This window comes from Panulirus ornatus, chromosome 63, assembly GCF_036320965.1.
Source record: "Panulirus ornatus isolate Po-2019 chromosome 63, ASM3632096v1, whole genome shotgun sequence".
Taxonomy (NCBI): Eukaryota; Metazoa; Arthropoda; class Malacostraca; order Decapoda; family Palinuridae; genus Panulirus; species Panulirus ornatus.
Genome location: NC_092286.1, coordinates 1246525 through 1265878, shown reverse-complemented (window position 1 = coordinate 1265878; position 19354 = coordinate 1246525). Strand labels below are relative to the sequence as shown.

Sequence of the window (19354 nt, the reverse complement as noted above, 5' to 3'; positions counted from 1 at the left end):
GAGGGTGCTGCTATCTGTATCCTGGAAGTTAAGGATCCTGTCATCTGTAGCCTGGTGGATGAAGGTTCTGCCATCTGTATCCTGGTGGGTGAGGGTTCTGTCATCTGTATCCTGGTGGGTGAGGGTCTTGCCATCTAAGTTCCTACCATCTGTATCCTGGTGGGTGAGGGTCCTGTCATCTGTAGCCTGGTGGGTGAGGGTCCTGCCATCTGTATCCTGGTGGGTGAGGGTCCTGTCATCTGTAGCCTGGTGGGTGAGGGTCCTGCAATCTGTAGCCTAGTAAGTGAGGGTCCTGCCATCTGTAGCATGGTAGGTGAGGGTCCTGCCATCTGTAGCATGGTAGGTGGGGGTCCTGCCATCTGTATCCTGGTGGATGAGGGTCCTACCTTCTGTATCCTGGTTGGTGAGGGTCCTGCCATGTGTCCCGGTGGGTGAGGGTTCTGCCACCTGTATCCTGGAAGTTGAGAAGCCTGCCATCTGTATCCTGGCAATTGAGGGCCCTGTCATCGATATATCCTGGTGGGAGAAGGTCCAACCATCTGTATCCTGTTGGGTGAGGGTCCTGCCATCTGTATCCTGGTGGGTGAAGATTCTGCCATCTGTATCCTGGTGGGTGAGGGTCCTGCCATCTGTATCCTGGTGGGTGAGGAGCCTGCCATCTGTATCCTGGTGGGTGAGGGTCCTGCCATCTGTATCCTGGTGGGTAAGGGTCCTGCCATCTGTATCCTGGTGGGTGAGGGTCCTGCCATCTTTAGCATGGTGGGTGAGGGTCCTGCCATCTATAGCAAGGTGGGAGAGGGTCCTGCCATCTATAGCCTGGTGGGTGAGGATCCTGCCATCTATAGCCTGGTGGGTGAGGATCCTGCCATCTATAGCCTAGTGGGTGAGGGTCCTGCCATCTATAGGCTGGTAGGTGAGGGACCTGCCATCTGTATCCTGGTGGGTGAGGCTCCTGCCATCTATAGCCTGGTTGGTGAGGAGCCTGCCATCTGTATCCTGTTGGGTGAGGGTCCTGCCATCTATAGCAAGGTGGGTGAGGGTCCTGCCATCTATAGCCTGGTGGGTGAGGGTCCTGCCATCTATAGCCTGGTGGGTGAGGGTCCTGCCATCTATAGCCTGGTGGGTGAGGGTCCTGCCATCTATAACCTGGTGGGTGAGGGTCCTGCCATCTATTTCCTGGTAGGTGAGGGACCTGTCATCTATAGCCTGGTAGGTGAGGAGCCTGCCATCTGTATCCTGGTGGGTGAAGATTCTGCCATCTGTATCCTGGTGGGTGAGGGTCCTGCCATCTGTATCCTGGTGGGTGAGGGTCCTGCCATCTGTATCCTGGTAGGTGAGGGTCCTGCCATCTGTATCCTGGTGGGTGAGGGTCCTGCCATCTGTATCCTGGTGGGTGAGGGTCCTGCCATCTGTATCCTGGTGGGTGAGGAGCCTGCCATCTGTATCCTGGTGGGTGAGGGTCCTGCCATCTATAGCCTGGTGGGTGAGGGACCTGCCATCTGTATCCTGGTGGGTGAGGGAGCTGCCATCTATAGCGTGGTGGGTGAGGGTCCTGCCATCTGTATCCTGGTGGGTGAGGGACCTGCCATCTGTATCTTGGTGGGAGAGGGTCCTGCCATCTGTATCCTTGTGGGTGAGGGTTCTGCCATCTGTACGAGATGGGTGAGGGTCTGCCATCTGTATCCTGGTCGGTGAGGAGCCTGCCATCTGTATCCTGGTGGGTGAGGGTCCTGCCATCTGTACATGGTGGGTGAGGGTCTGCCATCTGTATCCTGGTGAGTGAGGAGCCTGCCATTTGTATCCTGGTGGGTAAGGGTCCTGCCATCTGTACGTGGTTCGTGAGGGTCTGCCATCTGTATCATGGTGGGTGAGGAGCCTGACGTCTGTATCCTGGTGGGTGAGGGACCTGCCATCTGTATCCTGGTGGGTGAGGGACCTGCCATCTGTATCCAGGTGGGTGAGGAGCCTGCCATCTGTATCCTGGTGGGTGAGGGTCCTGCCATCTGTATCCTGGTGATGGGTGAGGGTCTGCCATCTGTATCCTGGTCGGTGAGGAGCGTGCCACCTGTATCCTGGTGGGTGAGGGTCTGCCATCTGTATCCTGGTGGGTGAGGAGCCTGCCATTTGTATCCTGGTGGGTAAGGGTCCTGCCATCTGTACGTGGGGCGTGAGGGTCTGCCATCTGTATCCTGGTGGGTGAGGAGCCTGCCATTTGTATCCTGGTGGGTAAGGGTCCAGCCATCTGTACGTGGTGCGTGAGGGTCTGCCATCTGTATCCTGGTGGGTGAGGAGCCTGACATCTGTATCCTGGTGGGTGAGGGTCCTGCCATCTATAGCCTGGTGGGTGAGGGTCCTGCCATCTGTATTCTGGTGGGTGAGGAGCCTGCCATCTGTATTCTGGTGGGTGAGGGTCCTGCCATCTGTATCCTGGTGGATGAGGAGCCTGCCATCTGCATCCTGGTGGGTGATGGTCCTGCCATCTGTATCCTGGTGGGTGAGGGTCCTGCCATCTGTATCCTGGTGGGTGAAGGTCCTGCCATCTGTGTCCTGGTGGGTGAGGGGTCCTGCCATCTGTATCCTGGTGGGTGAGGGTCCTGCCATCAGTATCCTGGTGGGTGAGGGACCTGCCATCTGTATCCTGGTGGGTGAAGGTCCTGCCATCTGTATCCTGGTGGGTGAGGGTCCTGCCATCTGTATTCTGGTGGGTGAGGAGCCTGCCATCTGTATTCTGGTGAGTGAGGGTCCTGCCATCTGTATCATGGTGAGAGAGGGCCCTGCCATCTGTATCCTGGTGGGTGAGGGTCCTGCCATCTGTATCCTGATGGGTGAGGGACCTGCCATCTATAGCCTGGTGGGTGAGGAGCCTGCCATCTGTTTCCTGGTAGGTGAGAGTCCTGCCGTCTGTATCCTGGTGGGTGAGGGTCCTGCCATCTGTATCCTGGTGGGTGAGGGTCCTGCCATCTGTATTCTGGTGGTTGAGGGTCCTGCCATCTGTATCCTGGTGGGTGAGGGTCCTGCCATCTGTATCCTGGTGGGTGAGGGTCCTGCCATCTGTATCCTGTGGGTGAGGGCCTGCCATCTGTATCTTGGTAGGTGAGGGTCCTGCCATCTGTATCCTGGTGGGTGAGGGTCCTGCCATCTGTATCCTGGTGAGTGAGGGTCCTGCCATCTGTATCCTGGTGGGTGAGGGTCCTACCACCTGTATCCTGGTGAGTGAGGGTCCAGCCACCTGTATCCTGGTGGGTGAGGGTCCTGCCATCTATAGCCTGGTGGGTGAGGGTCCTGCCATCTGTATCCTGGTGGGTGAGGGTCCTGCCATCTGTATCCTGGTGAGTGAGGGTCCTGCCACCTGTATCCTGGTGGGTGAGGGTCCTGCCATCTGTATCCTGGTGGGTGAGGGTCCTGCCATCTGTATCCTGGTGGTTGAGGGTCCTGCCACCTGTATCCTGGTGGGTGAGGGTCCTGCCATCTGTATCCTGGTGGGTGAGGGTCCTGCCACCTGTATCCTGGTGAGTGAGGGTCCTGCCATCTGTATCCTGGTGGTTGAGGGTCCTGCCACCTGTATCCTGGTGGGTGAGGGTCCTGCCACCTGTATCCTGGTGGGTGAGGGTCCTGCCATCTGTATCCTGGTGGGTGAGGAGCCTGCCATCTGTATCCTGGTGGGTGAGGGTCTTGCCATCTGTAGCCTGGTGGGTGAGGGTCCTGCCATTTGTAGCCTGGTGGGTGAGGGTCCTGCCATCTGTATCCTGGTGGGTGAGGTTCCTGTCATCTGTATCCTGGTGGGTGAGGGCCCTGCCATCTGTATCCTGGTGGGTGAGGGACCTGCCATCTGTATCCTGGTGGGAGAGGTTCCTGCCATCTGTATCCTGGTGGGTGAGAGTCCTGCCATCTGTATCCTGGTGGGTGAGGAGCCTGCCATCTGTATCCTGGTGGGTGAGGGTCTTGCCATCTGTAGCCTGGTGGGTGAGGGTCCTGCCATTTGGAGGCCTGGTACATGGGGGATCTGCCATCTGTAACCTTGTGGGTGAGGGTCCTGCCATCTGTATCCTGGTGGGTGAGGGTCCTGCCATCTGTATCCTGGTGGGTGAGGTTCCTGCCATCTGTATTCCTGGTGTGTGATGGTCCTGCCATCTGTATCCTGGTGGGTGAGGGCCTTGCCATCTGTATCCTGGTGGTTGAGGGTCCTGCCATCTGTATCCTGGTGGGTGAGGGCCTTGCCATCTGTATCTTGGTGGGTGAGGGTCCTGCCATCTGTATCCTGGTGGGTGAGGGTCCTGCCATCTGTATCCTGGTGGGTGAGGGTCCTGCCATCTGTATCCTGGTGGGTGAGGGTCCTGCCATCTGTATCCTGGTGGTTGAGGGTCCTGCCATCTGTATCCTGGTGGGTGAGGGTCCTGCCATCTGTATCCTGGTGGGTGAGGGTCCTGCCATCTGTATCCTGGTGAGTGAGGGTCCTGCCATCTGTATCCTGGTGGGTGAGGGTCCTGCCATCTGTATCCTGGTGGGTGAGGGTCCTGCCAACTGTATCCTGGTGGGTGAGGAGCCTGCCATCTGCATCCTGGTGGGTGAGGGTCCTGCCATCTGTATCCTGGTGGGTGAGGGTCCTGCCATCTGCATCCTGGTGAGTGAGGTTCCTGACACCTGTATCCTGGTGGGTGAGGGTCTTGTCATCTTTAGCCTGGTGGGTGAGGGTCATGCTATCTGTAGCCTGGTGGGTGAGGGTTCTGCCATCTGTAGCCAGGGTGGGTTAGGGTCCTGCATCTGTATCCTGGTGGATGAGGGTTCTGCCATCTGTAGCCTGGTGGGTGAGGGTCCTGCCATTTGTAGCCTGGTGGGTGAGGGTCCTGCCATCTGTATCCTGGTGGGTGAGGGTCCTGTCATTTGTAGCCTGGTGGGTGAGGGTTCTGCCATCTGTAGCCTGGTGGGTGAGGGTTCTGCCATCTGTAGCCTGGTGGGTGAGGGTTCTGCCATCTGTAGCCTGGTGGGTGAAGGGCCTACCATCTGTAGCCTTGTGGGTGAGGGTTCTGCCGTCTGTAGTCTGGTGGGTGAGGGTTCTGCCTTTTGTAGCCTGTTGGGTGAGGGTTCTGCCATCTGTAGTCTGGTGGGTGAGGGGCTTACCATCTGTAGCCTTGTGGGTGTAGGTTTTGCCATTTGTATTCTGGAGGGTGAGGGGCCTCACATCTGTAGCCTTGTGGGTGAGGGTCCTGCATCCGTATCCTGGTGGGTGAGGGTTCTGCCATTTGTAGCCTGTTGGGTGAGGGGTTCTGCCATCTGTAGCCTGGTGGGTGAGGGTCCTGCATCTGTATCCTGGTGGGTGAGGGTTCTGCCATTTGTAGCCTATTGGGTGAGGGTTCTGCCATCTGTAGCCTGGTGGGTGAGGGTCCTGCATCTGTATCCTGGTGGGTGAGGGTTCTGCCATTTGTAGCCTATTGGGTGAGGGTTCTGCCATCTGTAGCCTGGTGGGTATGCTGTATAAAGTATACTGTGTTGCTCCGTAACTATAGGCCGTATCCATGCCATGAGTATGTTGCACTTCTCCCATAGTGCTGACCAAACACCACCACCTTGCTGCTGGCCTAATGATGATACCAATATTCTAAACTTACAGCCTCATATAAAAAAAAAACGTAAATTTACTTTGCACATAAATTGAGATGACTAAGAATGTTGCTCTCATGTTAGGCCACTTGCACTTCTGTGGTAAATATTTGCAGAATTGGGGTCCAGAGCCTCAATGCTAGATTGCCTCTCTAATTTAGTGAAATTGTTAACACAACATATTAGTCAAGAGTGCACCTTTTATACCCTAAATCTTCATTCATCATGATCAGTAATTTGTGAGGAAAAAAAGACATAATAGTAATAAATAGTTTAGGTTCTTAGGAACATTTTTTTTTTTTTCATATCTGAAAAATAACCTGATCAAGGGGTCTTCTACCTTTAATTTTGATCCATTAACTTAAAATATCGTATCCAGGACCATCACATTCCAAGTACTGATGAAAGTAACATGTAATTACCTGTCATAATTCATGACTTTAACTACCTTACAACTGACAAAATAATGAATACCATTTAAAAATCAAACTTGTTTCATACCACTAAAATGTGCATAAAAAAAATTGTCTCTATGGATAAGGTCATGAATATGATCAAAATTACCATAGACATTTTGAAAACATCCAAGATATATTTTCTTAAAAGACAAAAATTAAAATAGCAACCTGACAAAAAGGGGAAAAAAGGAAAACAGTATTCTTACTGAAACCTTTATTTATTACAGATTATTTACAGCAACTTTCTTGATAAACCAGCCACCCCCCCCCCCCCCCCCCCCCCCCCCAAGGGTAACCTGACAATAAATAGCCAGGCATGAAAAAGTTTCATACACCAGGCAAAGTCTACCATTGAACATTACTTGTGGCCAAATGTTTCAGGAAATGCAATTTATGAAACTTAAACATCATAACAATGAAGTGCATATATGTTTACATGGACAAACATTTGAGAGTGATGACAATATATCTGTGAGAGTGCTGACCAACAAAAATATGTGAGAGCACTAACCAGTATGTTTGTAAGAGAGCTGACCAACAAACAACCGTGAGACTGACCAATAGACATTGCGAGTGTGCCAGCTAATAAACATTTGTCAGAGGTTTAACCAACAAACATGTCACAGTGCTCACCAATAAAAATATGAGATCATTGACCATATCAACATCTGTGAGATCAATTATCAAAAGACATCTGAGATCAATGACCAACAAAAATCTATAGATCAATGACCAACAAACATCTTTGTGATCAATGACCAACAAACATCTGTAGATCAATGACCAACAAACATCTTTATGATCAATGACCAACAAACATCTGTAGATCAATGACCAACAAACATCTTTATGATCAATGACCAACAAACATCTTTATGATCAATGACCAACAAAGATCAATAGATCAGTGACCAACAAACACCAATAGATCAATGTTCAACAAACATCAATAGATCAATGACCAACAAACATCAGTAGATCAATGACCAACAAACATCTTTATGATCAATGATCAACAAACATTTTTAATCAATGACCAACAATGATCAATAGATCAGTGACCAACAAACATCTATAGATCAATGACCAATAAACATCTATAGATCAATAACCAACAAACATCAATAGATCAATGACCAACAAACATCTTTATGATCAATGACCAACAAACATCTGTGAGATCAGTGACCAGCAAACATCTTTAGATCAATGACCAACAAACATCTTTATGATCAATGACCAACAAACATCTATAGATCAATAACCAACAAACATCTTTATGATCAATGGCCAACAAACATCTTTATGATCAATGACCAACAAAGATCTGTGAGATCAGTGACCAACAAACATCTGTGTGAGATTGCTGACCAATAAACACCTGTGACAGTGCTAATCAATGGCCACACTCTAACATTACTTATTTCAATGTCCACAACTTATCTTTAAAATTTTCACCAGAATGGTTCTTAAGTAAAATGTTCACCAGAATGGTTCTAAGTTACCACTTAGTGTTACCGTACGTCTGGCATAATGTATAGTAAATTATTTTTACAAAACTTCTATCCCATACACAGGAAAATTATGAAAAATTAAAATATTTACTTATTTACACAAAAACATGCTCCAGAGAAGAAAATTACCAGTAATTTTGCAGTAGTCTACCAGATCTTTGATTTTGAGTATTCATCATAAAAATGGCTGCTAAAAGTAAATGAAATAAATATAAAACACTAAACAAGACCCACACTTACGAATCTCCAAAAACATATTTGAAAACATGGCTTCAAATTGTGCCTTAGAGATAAGAAATACAAATGGTGCAAAAAAACTAAATATTGGTTTATAAAATATCAAAGTTCATTATAGTATATCTTTTCATAGCTAATGTACAGTAATGCCGTACAAAAACAAAGCAATTTCATATTATAAACTGTGGCCCATACGTATCAAATGTGATTAAAACCCATCCATTACCTTGATAATAACTGATTTACTTGTCTAGGTTAGGGCCTGATGAATTATACTCTGCCACACAATTGAGCCGCTGTTACACCTCACCTTATACACGTTTTGTTATCTTTACTGAATTTTAGATAGTGTTATATATATATAGGGGAGAAAGAATACTTCCCAGGCATTCCTCACATGTTGTAGAAGGCGACTAAAGGGGATGGGAGCGGGGGGGCTGGAAACCCTCCCCTCCTTGTATTTTAACTTTCTAAAAGGGGAAACAGAAGGAGTCACGCGGGGAGTGCTTATCCTCTTTGAAGGCTCAGATTGGGGTGTCTAAATGAGTGTGGATGTAACCATAATTGCTACCTCGCTAACACAGGAGACAGCGACAAAGCAAACTATATATATATATATATATATATATATATATATATATATATATATATATATATATATATATATATATATATATATATATATATATATATATATATATATATATATGCATGCATCAAAACCACTAACACACTCATTCAGCTGCTCCCAAAACACTTGCCTCTCATGATCTTTCTTCTCATGCCCAGGTGCATATGCACCAATAATCACCCATCTCTCTAAATCAACTTTCAGTTTTACACATATTAATCGAGAATTTACTTTCTTACATTCTATCACATACTCCCACAACTCCTGTTTCAGGAGTACTGCTACTTCTTCCCTTGCTCTTGTCCTCTCACTAACCCCTGACTTTACTTCCAAGACATTCCCAAACCACTCTTTCCCTTTACCCTTAAGCTTCGTTTCACTCAGAGCCAAAACATCCAGGTTCCTTTCCTCAAACATACTACCTATCTCTCCTTTTTTCACATCTTGGTTACATCCACACAACATTTAGACACCCCAATCTGAGTCTACGAGGAGGATTATAGTGATGGGTGATTTGAATGCAAAGGTGAGTAATGTGGCAGTTGAGGGAATAATTGGTATACATGGGGTGTTCAGTGTTGTAAATGGAAATGGTGAAGAGCTTGTAGATTTATGTGCTGAAAAAGGACTGGTGATTGGGAATGCCTGGTTTAAAAAGCGAGATATACATAAGTATACGTATGTAAGTAGGAGAGATGGCCAGAGAGCGTTATTGGATTGCGTGTTAATTGATAGATGCACGAGAGAGACTTTTGGATGTTAATGTGCTGAGAGGTGCAACTGGAGGGATGTCTGATCATTATCTTGTGGAGGCTAAGGTGAAGATTTGTATGGGTTTTCAGAAAAGAAGAGTGAATGTTGGGGTGAAGAGGGTGGTGAGACTAAGTGAGCTTGGGAAGGAGACTTGTGTGAGGAAGTACCAAGAGAGACTGAGTACAGAATGGAAAAAGGTGGGAACAATGGAAGTAAGGGGAGTGGGGGAGGAATGGGATGTATTTAGGGAATCAGTGATGGATTGCGCAAAAGATGCTTGTGGCACGAGAAGCGTGGGAGGTGGGTTGATTAGATAGGGTAGTGAGTGGTGGGATGAAGAAGTAAGATTATTAGTGAAAGAGAAGAGAGAGGCATTTGGATGATTTTTGCAGGGAAAAAATGCAATTGAGTGGGAGATGTATAAAAGAAAGAGACAGGAGGTCAAGAGAAAGGTGCAAGAGGTGAAAAAGAGGGCAAATGAGAGTTGGGGTGAGAGAGTATCATTAAATTTTAGGGAGAATAAAAAGATTGTCTGGAAGGAGGTAAATAAAGTGCATAAGACAAGGGTGCAAATGGGAACTTCAGTGAAGGGCGCTAATGGGGAGGTGATAACAAGTAGTGGTGATGTGAGAAGGAGATGGAGTGAGTATTTTGAAGGTTTGTTGAATGTGTTTGATGATAGAGTGGCAGATATAGGGTGTTTTGGTCGAGGTGGTGTGCAAAGTGAGAGGGTTAGGGAAAATGATTTGGTAAACAGAGAAGAGGTAGTAAAAGCTTTGCGGAAGATGAAAGCCGGCAAGGCAGCAGGTTTGGATGGTATTGCAGTGGAATCTATTAAAAAAGGGGGTGACTGTAATGTTGACTGGTTGGTAAGGTTATTTAATGTATGTATGACTCATGGTAAGGTGCCTGAGGATTGGCGGAATGCGTGCATAGTGCCATTGTACAAAGGCAAAGGGGATAAGAGTGAGTGCTGAAATTACAGAGGTATAAGTTTGTTGAGTATTCCTGGTAAATTTTATGGGAGGGTATTGATTGAGAGGGTGAAGGCATGAACAGAGCATCAGATTGGGGAAGAGCAGTGTGGTTTCAGAAGTGGTAGAGGATGTGTGGATCAGGTGTTTGCTTTGAAAAATGTATGGGAGAAATACTTAGAAAAGCAAATGGAATTGTATGTAGCATTTATGGATCTGGAGAAGGCATATGATAAGAGTTGATAGAGATGCTCTGTGGAAGGCGTTAAGAATATATGGTGTGGGAGGCAAGTTGTTAGAAGCAGTGAAAAGTTTTTATCGAGGATGTAAAGCATGTGTACGTGTAGGAAGAGAGGAAAGTGATTGGTTCTCAGTGAATGTAGGTTTGTGGCAGGGGTGTGTGATGTCTCCATGGTTGTTTAATTTGTTTATGGATGGGGTTGTTAGGGAGGTGAATGCAAGAGTTTTGGAAAGAGGGGCAAGTATGAAGTCTGTTGTGGATGAGAGAGCTTGGGAAGTGAGTCAGTTGTTGTTCGCTGATGATACAACGCTGGTGGCTGATTCATGTGAGAAACTGCAGAAGCTGGTGACTGAGTTTGGTAAAGTGTGTGAAAGAAGAAAGTTCAGAGTAAATGTGAATAAGAGCAAGGTTATTAGGTACAGTAGGGTTAAGGGTCAAGTCAATTGGGAGGTAAGTTTGAATGGAGAAAAACTGGAGGAAGTAAAGTGTTTTAGATATCTGGGAGTGGATTTGCCAGCGGATGGAACCATGGAAGCGGAAGTGAATCATAGGGTGGGGGAGGGGGCGAAAATCCTGGGAGCCTTGAAGAATGTGTGGAAGTCGAGAACATTATCTCGGAAAGCAAAAATGGGTATGTTTGAAGGAATAGTGGTTCCAATAATGTTGTATGGTTGTGAGGCGTGGGCTATGGATAGAGTTGTGCGCAGGAGGGTGGATGTGCTGGAAATGAGATGTTTGAGGACAATGTGTGGTGTGAGGTGGTTTGATCGAGTAAGTAATGTAAGGGTAAGAGAGATGTGTGAAAATAAAAAGAGCGTGGTTGAGAGAGCAGAAGAGGGTGTTTTGAAATGGTTTGGGCACATGGAGAGAATGAGTGAGGAAGGATTGACCAAGAGGATATATGTGTCGGAGATGGAGGGAACGAGGAGAAGTGGGAGACCAAATTGGAGGTGGAAAGATGGAGTGAAAAAGATTTTGAGTGATCGGGGCCTGAACATGCAGGAGGGTGAAAGGCGGGCAAGGAATAGAGTGAATTGGATCGATGTGGTATACCAGGGTTGACGTGCTGTCAGTGGATTGAATCAGGGCATGTGAAGCGTCTGGGGTAAACCATGGAAAGTTGTGTGGGGCCTGGATGTGGAAAGGGAGCTGTGGTTTCGGGCATTATTGCATGACAGCTAGAGATTGAGTGTGAACGAATGGGGCCTTTGTTGTCTTTTCCTAGCGCTACCTCGCACACATGAGGGGGGATGGGGATGGTATTCCATGTGTGGCGAGGTGGCGATGGGAATGAATAAAGGCAGACACTGTGAATTGTGTGCATGGGTATATATGTATGTGTCCGTGTGTGTATATATATGTGTACATTGAGATGTATAGGTATGTATATTTGCGTGTGTGTATATTTGCTGTGTGGACGTGTATGTATATACATGTGTATGGGGGTGGGTTGGGCCATTTCTTTCGTCTGTTTCCTTGCGCTACCTCGCAGACGCGGGAGACAGCGACAAAGCAAAATAAAATAAAAAATAAATAATAAATATATATATAAATGTCTGGTAAGTTTCTTTACATTTTATTGGCACATATTTGGTCCTGTGTAGTTCTGTCCTGTATTTGATAATCATAAGATGAGCATGACTTTTTTGTAACATAAATTAAAGCCTTAATTCATGTCAAATCCAAAAAAATCAAACCTATTCTGATGTTAATGAGTAAGCCCAAAAACAATCAACTCTTTCAACAAAACAACAGTCATAATTCACATGCTACAGCATTCATTTATAATTTTATACTCAATAAGTAATCAATACCATACAACAGCATAAACTAAATCAAATATATCTTTCCAAAGGAGATGCTCACGACTTGAAAATTTTCATTTATGTAATTAAGCCACAAATGTTCCTCCAACTGTCTGTGGCTTTTTAAATGACAATTGTTAATGAATTCTGTTTGTATGTCTCTTTCTAGTCCCTTTTTTAAATCTGCCATAGTTACCTCAACACTTTTGATATAATCCAATTGTTTTGGCATGTTACTGCTAGAATAACATTTCTTATAATACATGCAAATAGCTTCAGATAATGTTTTATAATCACATTAACAAAGGGAGTCCACTTGCAGGTTCAATCTGAATTGAAGTTCTGGGAAATGCACTACCATCAAAGTGTTCACACAAAGTATGATGAACACACCAGCCTTCTCTCTCAGTACACAAAACACCCCAGATAACTGATCAGTTTAAGGTTTTTGCTGTTTGCTTCAGCTACATTTTAGTGCATCCCACCTCTTGATATGTGACAAAGAAAAGAAATTTCTCTCAATAACATGATGTTCTTAATGCTGCTTTTCCATCATGTGTGGCTTAGAGCTGTCTGAAGCCTTATCAGTCCAAAGAGTTCTAAATTTAGTGTGAGACCAAACTGAGCACTTTCTAAATAAATTGAGTATGCCCGTTGGTTACTAAATGTCAAATGTAGCCAGAGACAAGGAACATTAACACTTTTTAAGTTTTTGTAAATATGCCACAACTAAATGGATCAAGTAGACATACCTTTACCTCTAATCAAACTTACACATGAATAATTCTTTCATGGAAAAAATTATTTTATTTTCATTACAAGTAAACTTGACTTCCTAACCAATATAATATATATTATACAATACCTTTTATATTGCTGATATATATTTAACTAAAACATATCATGAAAATTTTAATTAAGTGTTCATAAAGCAAATATGAAAAATTCTATTATCAAAAATATAATTCAAAGGATGATGGATAAATAAATACATTTTCAATTAACAAAAAACTTAGGACATGACAAAGCCACTTTTACAATTTAGTCCCTTATAGTACTCTTTCATAGTGTTAAAAAGGACTATGCTTTAGTGCATGTTTTATTCACCCATTTATCATCTAGCAGTTCTTAATGATGATTTTTGTAATACATGATTGTTTAAATTACCCGGGGAGACTTAACAGTGTGGCTGGACGATGGTCTGGGGTGAGGCAACTTCCTCTAATCTCAAAGATTTACATATATGCAATAACAGTCTTACATATGAAAGGCGGCATTCAGGAGGAAAGTTTATATGCAATGAAAATGGTTTACAGAGAATATGAACTTGACTGCATACATGTCATCCATCTGAATATTTAACAATGTATTGAACAAGTGCTACATGGTCATCAACATAAACTGTGTTTCAGATATTAGGCAGAAGTAGCATTTCAGTTAATGTAATGAAAAATTATTTGGTCAGATACCATGTTTTAATGGTACAACACTTAAGGTTTTTATTTATAACAGTATAAAATACCTTTTCTACAAACATGAATGCCTTACCATATTTAGAATATCAACAATTTACCTACGTGCAAACCTAAAACCACATCCCAAAATCTTATAAGTCTGCTTTTTCCAACCATCCCCCGAGTAGTTGTGAAAAATTAACAAGAATGCTAATCTACCAAAGAACCTAAAAGCTGCAAAATATTTCTGTTACTGGAAATATAATACAACTAATTTTAGGGTTTCAAAAACTTAATGATCTAAATTTTCTGAACATATTAAATTTTTATATCACAAATTTATCTTCAGGCCTTGATTTATGTACTTCATTTATATCTTCAATGAAATAATATAACTAAGAAATTCTATCATATTAAAGTCATTGTTGAAATGCAGTAAAAAAAATGTGGAAAATTAGGTTTTGAAAAATATAAAATTCTTTTTGTAATATTCAAGTACATGTTCAAAATAATTTTTCCGTACTGCTTTGGATTTTTACTGCTGGATATAATTCTGTAAGTGCAAGTATAAATACCCTTGGTGCATGAAGGTTGTTTATGAAGATATTTCTTATAAATAAATTTTGATATATAAACTGTATTTGAGCCAGATATGCTTTAACAGAGATAATCAAAACATAATTTCTTTTAAAAGTGTAATGTTCTCAGCCACTGATATGAGGTGATGACAGGAAGCTTGGTGGTTGAATTATGGTATCAGCAAACCAGTCTCATCACATGATATAGTCAAAGTGATGCATACATACCTCACTTCATGTAAGATCAAGAAACCTCCGCTTATTGAACAATGTATGTTAGCATCAAAATCATTTGCAAACTGTATGTAAATATCATAAGTTAAAGTGGTCATGTACAGCTTCCAAATGGAAAGTTTGATAGCTGCAGATCTGAATAAAATTTCTATGTAGCACAAAGCACATTACCCAGTATCAAAGCTGGTTATGTTTACTCTGAATGTGAATAAAGATATTTTTGCCACAACCTTACTACTCTGTCATAAAAATATATGTCTAATCTCTGTCAAATTCATGGTGAAGTTTTTGCTTCAGCTAACCCAAATTTGGTATAACTTCTTTTGCATTCCAACAAAAACCTCTAACTCCATTTTAATTATGCATGAGTTAATACCTCATGCAAAAATATAGCTCTACAAACATTTCAGCAAATATCAGCTGCTCAACCAATTAAATCCAAGTGTCAAGGTAGAAGCAATACAATGTCCTTAAAAACGTAGATAATGAACATCCTGTTTTGATACAATAATTGGATCAATGAGGCTTATGCAGGGCAATGTGCAGTCAATGGGCTGACACACGGTATATGAAACAGTCAAGGTAAACTATGGAGTGGTTGTGGGGCTTGGCTATGATTGACATGCTACTGTTTCAGTACATTATACATGACAGGCAGAGTGGATGTTTGCAAGTGAGGCCACTGTTTGTTCCTGATCCTACCTTGCTAAGGCTAGGATGCAATTCAGTAAAAAAAAAAAAATTAGTGTCAACTTAGTATTCAACTTTTATCATAATAAAATGAAGCAGGAGTAAAATAATTTGCAATTCAACAATCAGATATCTACAGTCCCAACAATAACTGGTTTACTAAACAAGCACTGAAAGACAGTATAAGTATTGCATACTAATGTACCACATTATATGCTGTAAGACTGTTACAGTTTCTAAGATGATATAATGTTTATCACAGAATCATGTATGTACTGCTGTCAAGAATCCATGAGGAAAAATGTGCACATAATACCAATTTCATTATATATGTAACAACTACAGTTTCAAGTGCAAGGAAAGTTAGGGCAGAAGAGGAGATAAAAGATAAGATACAATAAGAATATATCAGTGAAAACCTTATTCATGTCATTCATCCAAAATGTATGCCACACCCCAGACCATGACAAATGGTTACCTCCGGACCTATAAAAAGAATCACAGTCTGTTTAAGGGATTACACTATGTACAGAGGTGCTCGCGTAAAGGGTAAAACAACGACCACACAGTGACTAGACCACTTGCTCAGACTTAACACACAACTGTGCCACAGATGATACAATTTATATTTTCCTAATAGTCAGTATACAGGCAAAATTAACTCATTTCAATTAAATTCTGACCATCTATATTGAAGAACAGTATGTTGGACATCTTAGTAGTGTACCATAAGCCAATAAAACCTCAATAGTCTTGTAGAATAAGTCAATAATTCATGTAAGGGTAGGCCATTTACATGGGAGATACATGAGTTAAGTGGCTGGAAAAATGCCTCCAACTGCTTCATTCACTGTTCTGTTCCAAAGGACTCTTCCAGATATCACCCACTGTCACTTTGACTTTAAAAAAAGATATCCAATTAGATAAAACATATTCCAATTCCAAATAACTTCAATCTGATATATAATGTTATGCAAGTCATATAATATTTTATTTGAATTACACAGAAACTATCTTGTGTTGCACTCTGAATAATAATAAAAATATACGTGTTCTACAAAGGATATGATCTGAATCTCTACAATGTACAGCTTGTGGCAAAGTTATTTCCTGTTAAGACAGTAATAACTTAAAAAGATGGTTGAAACTATGCCATATATTCCAAATCACCAACCATTACCGATACATTATGAGTCTAAATGTAAAAAACAGAAAATCTTCAGTAACACATGCTTGAAGTCCTAAAATAATTCCCCAGATAAATTACCCTTGTAAGAAAACAAGTCATCCAAGGGAAATGCTGCAATATCAACACATGTCTCTTCATTCAAGACTGGTACATACAAATGAATAACATTAGTCATAATGCAGATACAGTACTTGGTACATCCCTAACACACTTGATGCTCCCATGGTCAGTAGTCTGTTATCATTAACCTCTGTTATCATTAACCTTCAATCTCATCTGCATAAACATATAATGGATTTTGTTTGCAGAATGCCACTATGCAGGCAACACACTAGATACATATATGCAGGAGGCTCTACAAAACAGACATCTTCCTTGAACCTTACTGTGCAATGCTTCTGTCATCCTTCCATGCTCTAACTGGTTCCTAATTACCAAACACAAGACATACAACCCTTCTGCACTGTCTAGTAGGTACACTAAGGGTCCCCAACCTTGCCAAAGGGCTATTGTGAAATTTGAGGAAAACCCAGAAGGTACAAAAGCAAACAGTCCTCTCCTCATTCTAAATGTACAAAAGATTTTAACGATAAGAATGAATGCAAAAATTATCATCATGATGCACATAATAAGGAAAAGACACCATTATTATATTTACTGACATGCATTACTGGCATTAGAACTGCACTTCTACTGCCATAACTTGGGTTGTAAGATGAGATGGCAGTTTCTGAATGTCATAAAGAATGGAATCCATTGAATTAATCTTCAAGAAAGTAGTTCTTGATAAACTGATAATTCACTTCCACAAGATTTCAAAAACTGTCATTCTGTGAATAATTATGTGTCACATTGCATTACAGGTACATCATCGAATTTCCGGCAACTGATGGTTCGGCACCTCCTTTAGTATGGACAAAATTACATGAAGGAACTTGATATTTCCACAGCCACCAGATTAGTTTACTGGGTGGCCACAGATGGTGTTGTGTGTAGGGCACACTAATTTACATTCTTTACACTGCACTTGTTGGTGGTGATACGGCAATTCTGTGAGATTCTTGGCTAGTTTTGCTGAACTTTAACCCTAGCTATGGCTTCTATGACATATGAGAGTGCCAGTTGTTGTGTCAAACGTAAACACCAGTCCATATCGATCCAAGATAAGGTAGAAATGTTGACAAAAATGGAACATGGTGTTTCGGTGCATAAGCTGTGCGACATCTACAGTATTGGTTCATCAATTGTTTATGATATAAAGAAGCAAAGGGAGAAGAAAGCAAATCCATGAAACAAGTGACCATTAGAAAAACTATGAAAGATGGTGAGAGTACTGAGCGCGATCGAGTGATGATGAAATGGTTTCAACAGCGTTAGAATGGACTTGTCAGGTAGCATGATAATGGACCAGGCTAAGTTGCTCCATAAAGAACTTAAATTACAACATGAGCATGACAATAGTGGAGGATGGCTTCAAAAATTTCAAGAAGTGGAATTTCCATGAATAAAGTGTGCGGAGAAAAGCGTTCTGCAAACCACGAAGGAGCAGCCGAGTATGTGGACAAATTTGCAAAACTCGTAGCTGACGAGCACCTCAGTCCTGAGCAGGTGTCTAATGTAGATGAAACTGCATTATTCTAGCGATTCACACCTAGGAAAACACTAACAGGATTCAAACAATCTAAGGAGAGACTCATCATCTTAGGGTGCTCAAACATTTCATATTTGTTTAATTTAAATTTCTAGCAGTCCATGATATACTTTAGACACATGGGAGATGTATTATTAGTGGGTTTGAGGTGTGTTGATGAATTATTATTATTATGTGACCACGGTTGGTCCGGCAAAGTGGTTAATCCGGCAAGGCTTTGGAACCAAGAGTGCCAGAAAATCGGTGGTGGTGCACCTGTATTTACTTAAGCCCATCCACATTATTCTAAAATAATATCCCACAAGAAATGCCATCTGTATTGATTTGATTCATAAAAATATCTTTTCTAATGCTTCAATAACATTGTTGAAGTTTTTTACTGCATCTTACAAATGTCAGGGAATCATATTCACTTTCCCTAACAGGTTCATTTTTTTCCACATTTGGAAGTATTCAAGTGACTTCTTGATACTGTGGAAATCCTAATATCTAGTTTCCAAGCATATGCAGTAAATGACTTAATCATCTCAACAATGAATTTATCTTTACCCTAAAGTACCAAGTCCTAATTGCTCAGATTTAGAGTGGCATCTATATGAAAAATAGAATTCAATCACCAAGACTTCACCACGTCATCTTGTCACTTTCTGGACTTCAAAACCACTTTTATCTCTTCCATTAGATCTGAAATCTTACCAGCACTTTTTTTTATCAATCTAACTTCAGTGTGTCTTAAAAAAAATTTGCTTCAAAATCCTACAAAAGTGCCTCAAAAGTCTGTTCTACAAGGCTGAAGCCCAAAAAGGCTGCAAACTCCTCCAAAATTGCCTTAAATTCCATTATATAAGGCTGAAGCCTGAAAAGAGTTGATTCTTTTTTAGTTAACATAAAGATTCTCAATGGATGACGCAATGGTTAATTAGGAATTCTGGTAATTACCTATTTTACGGAAGGCAACGAACCAATTCCTCAAACGAACTGTTGAAAGATGTGAGCACCTGCATGATTATGTTACTTTCTGTACCACAGTTCTTGATAGTTTCATACACACACACACACATATATATATATGTATATGTGCGTGTGTAGGCGTGTATGTATATATATGTGTATATGGGTGGACTGGGCCATTCTTTCGTCTGTTTCCTTGCACTACCTTGCTAAAGCAGGAGACAGCAACAAAGTATAATAAATATATATATTTTTATCTATATTTATTTATTCATTATACTTTGTCGGTCTCTCATGTTAGCGAGGCAGTGCAAGGAAACAGACAAAAGAATGGCCCAACCCACCCACATACACATGTATATACATACACGCCCACACATGCACATATACATACTT

The 19354-nt window shown here is 42.4% G+C and overlaps 1 protein-coding gene across 1 annotated transcript in view; it reads left to right on the top strand.

The window, feature by feature from the left end:
- The window catches only part of LOC139745928 (osteoclast-stimulating factor 1-like), a 112356-nt gene extending 97645 nt beyond the window's left edge, over positions 1-14711 (top strand). Inside the window, exon 5 of the mRNA XM_071656615.1 lies at positions 12534-14711. The gene's annotated coding sequence lies outside the window, so the exon portion shown is untranslated. The remainder of the gene's footprint in view (positions 1-12533) is intronic.
- Positions 14712-19354: the final 4643 nt, after the last annotated feature.